A 4,067-nucleotide genomic window follows, 5' to 3' on the forward strand; every position below is an offset into this window, starting at 1 on the left:
GGAGGGGCCGACAGGGACGTGGGGGACTGAGAGGAGTCGTGAGGGACCGAGAGGGGTTGTGAGGGACCGAGCGGGAACGTGAGGAGACGGGAGGAGCTGGGAGGGGCCATGAAGGACCCGGGGAATTACAGCTCTCTCAGTTATCGACGTTGTGGGGCCGGGGCTCTGCTGCCAAAACATTTCACGTTGTTTCATGGGTTAAACAGAGCCCATGTTTCGTTCTGACCTTCGGGATATGGTACATGTCGTGTCTTCAGGTGACCGTGCGGGTGGGAGCACACGAGTCGAGTTTATGGGTATTAGATACACACAGCTATTACTGTCAACAGTGTTCGATTTACAGAATAAAAGATACGCGTTTTCCATTGGCTTCTGTACAGACATACTCTGAGCCAACCCCACTCATGTTAGGTGAATGAAGGCTCGAACCTTTTGGGTAAATTCTTTCCGTTTCTTTCAATTTCTCCCTTGAATTTCTGAGTATACCCTCTACATACAGAGGATCTAAGTTTTACCTCTCATAAGTCATCAAGTCTCATTACGTAGTCGTTTATTAATTTCTTTACTTAAGCTTGCTGCTATATGCTCCTTAAGGGAAGAAAAGAAAGGCTTCTGAAGCCAGAAGAACTTACTGAAAACACATAAGTCAATGGAGAGCTACACAACAGATGCAAATCACTTCATACTTCACAGATTTCCCAGAATATTCTAAGTTGGAAGGGACCCACAAGGATCATCGAGTCCAACTGGAAGGTGAATGGCCCATACAGGGATATTCTCATACAGACTCAACCCAAGTATGAAAATATTCTACTTTATCCTTTTTTGCTCCCATTAGTTCTGTGGTTCTTTTGCAAGTAGCTGGAGGGAGAGCCCTGAGCTGGGATGAGATGTCAGGGACCCCGTTCTGAACTACAACTGGGGATGTTTGACACTTTTCCATCATTCCAGTTACTTTGTAGAACATACTGCGGTAATACATTTCCTTCCGAGTCACCCAGTGGGAATCTGCCTTTACTGAAGGCAAGCCCAGAAAAAAACCCCGTGTTTTGGGGTGTTTGATACCAGACACAGTTTTGGGGGGTTTTGCTACCAGCTATGGTTTTGTCAGGAACAAGGAGCAGATGGACTGCTCTGCCATGGCAGTTCTCATGGAGTCAACAAGCCTGAGAACAGAGGAAGTGAGAAAAGCTAATGCCCATGAAACCCACCGCAAACACCACAGTTCTGCTTTCCTCTAGCTGCTGCAGGAGCTACAGTAATTAATTAAATAGCTAGTGTTTAGTAACAGGGGGACAGATGCTGGCTCTGCACAAACACACCTCCTCAGGGCTGTGCTCTCATTGCTGCATCAGGATGAAAGTCAGAGTCAGCTGACAAGAAAAAGGTGGCAAAAAGATTGGCCTTATTAGGTAATTTCTGATCCCGAGTTGTTAGTCACACATGGCACACAGAGGTAACCATGGAACAGGTAAAACGTTTGCTATTAAGGAGGTTCTAAATTGAACACAGACTTTTAGCACTGGATCGGGCACCATATTAAGATATTTATATTATAAAAGCTGGTTTAGGAATCTGTTTCTTATTAAATAACATACTCCTTCCCCAACTTGGATCAGATGAGGCGTTTAGAAGCAAATTTTCAGAACTAATCCTGTCATAACTCTGGTCTGTCGTTCCCAAATCCAGTCTTCCCCATGGAAATGTGCTGTTTTCAATAAAAGGATGGGTTAACATAGAGAAATAAGGTTCTGACTGCTGTGGCAGTTGGGATGTCTCAATATGTGTGTAATATTTATCAAGTTAATTGAATTTATAATGCAGTAAGTAAAGGCTTTAGTTATCACACTCAACATCTTACAGGACTGAGCCTTTGTGTTGCAGATTTCTTGAGACAGAGATTGTATCTTTGGTGGAGTTTTTTTTTAACGTACTATTTGTGTAGCCCTACATACGTGGTTTTTATACATAGACATGCCGAATAGCAGCATGGAAATGTTGCCAGACACTGTGGAGTTTGTTACTGGTCTGGTAAAACTGGTTTTTTCCTCAGGTGTTCATCAGCTGCTGTCAGGGAATTATGAGAGAATCTCAGATCTATATGAGAATCTCAGATTTCATTTCATTTTAAAATAGATTTTGATGTTTTAACTTGGAAAATATCAGCCCCACAGGTTAAAAAAAGGCAAATAAAGTGGACTAGGCATTTATTATTTATAAAATGTTTTGACTTCTGACATTCTGATGAGTCAGCAGAGAGCTGTTGCTTAAACAGAACCCAGGGGGTGCACAAGGGAGCAGCTCGCTAAACTAGCATAAACTGCTTAAAAAGGCAAAAAGTCCCCAGGCCCTTTATTTAATGGCACATGGCTGGAAGTGTTGTCTCTTTAACAGAAGACAAAGTTACTGTCTGTGAGGATAAGGGGCTGTGGCCATGGCAAGGTGCACTCAGGGGCTGAATGTCCTGCTCAGTGGAACACAGCTGGTTCCCACTGCCGGTGCTTCCCAGACAGCTCCTAGGTGTTGTCGATGATTGTGCCAGCAGCTCATGGGTCTCCAGCCCTGATGGATCATCAGCCATTCTGTGTCCAGGGAGCACCTCAAGGGCTGGTGGTCACAGCCCTGAGAGGTTCAGTGCTGTGGCTCACCTGACTTGTACAAATCCTGGTTTTTTGGGGTGTTTTAAACCCCACTGGGGCTGTTTAGCTGGTACTGGGAGTTATTCAGGGTGTCATTAATTGGGCAGGGAGAATTTCATGGTTTTGGGGAGTAGTGGAGGACTGGCAAAGCTGGAGTGGCACCACTGTGGGCGGGCAGGCACCATCAGGGTAGCTGTCACGGAGTGTGCTGGAGTTCTGGGTTAATTATTAAACCTGCAAACAGGTGTCGGGTTTTGGGAAGGAACAGCAGAGGTACAGACAATTCCCTCCTTCCTGGTGCCCCATGGGCAGCAGCTCTCACCTCTACTGAGGCAGCTCTGGAGGGGCCACATGCATGGGATGCACCCTGGGAAGAGCCAGCAGGTTTGGGAGGGAGTCCTGCCACTCAGCCCTAGTGAGGCATATCTGGAGTGCTGTGTCCAGTTCTGGGCTCCTCAGGACAAGAAAGGCAAGGAGCTACTGGAGGGGGTCCAGCAGAGGCCACAAAGATGATGGGTGGTTTGGAGCATCTCATGAGGAGAGACTGTTGGAGCTGGGCCTGGTTATTCTGGAGAAAGGAAGGCTCAATCCATACCAATATCTCAAAGGCAGGTGCCAAGCGAATGGTGCCGGACTCTTCTCACCAAATCACAAAATTGTTGGGGTTGGTGGGAACCTCGGCAGATCATCCAGTCCAATGCCCTGCCAAGGCAGGGTTATCCAGAGCAGGTGACACAGAAACGCATCCAGCTGAGTTTGGAATGTCTCCGCATGATCTCCCCGCGCATCCTGTTCCAGTGCTCAGCCACCCTCATGGAAAGTTCTTCCTCATGTTGAGGAAGTGTTTTAGTTTATGGCCATTGCTCCTCATCCTGTTGCTGGATACCACTGAAAATGATCTTTTCGGTGATGCCCAGCAACAGGATGAGGAGCAATGGCCATAAACGAAAACACAACGTTTCGCCTTAACGTGAGGAGGAACATGTTGCAGGTGGCCGAACACTGGAACAGGTGTCCGGGGAGGGCGTGGAGTCTCCCTATTAGGAGACATTCCAACCCCACCTGGACGCGTTCCTGTTACCTGCTCCGGGTAACCCTGCCTTGGCAGGGGGGTTGGACTGGATGATCTGCAAAGGTCCCTTCCAACCCTAAATATTCTGTGATTCCGCCAAATGAGGAGACTTCATTTCCGCTCAAAGATTCCAGTAGTTTTACCACCAGATCCTTCCACCCTGCACACGGCTCGTTGGCATAGGTGACTGGAGCACTGGGACAGGGCTCTTTCCCATTCCTGGATGTGCCTCACTGCTCCTCATCCCCTTGCCCAGGGCCACGAGATGACGAGTATCGGGCTCCTGCTCGGCGTCTCCGCCGCCAAGCTGGGCACCATGGACATGGCCATCACCCGCCTGCTGAGCATCCCCCTCC

Source organism: Corvus brachyrhynchos, unplaced genomic scaffold (genome assembly GCF_000691975.1).
Source record: "Corvus brachyrhynchos isolate BGI_N302 unplaced genomic scaffold, ASM69197v1 scaffold65, whole genome shotgun sequence".
Lineage (NCBI taxonomy): Eukaryota > Metazoa > Chordata > Aves > Passeriformes > Corvidae > Corvus > Corvus brachyrhynchos.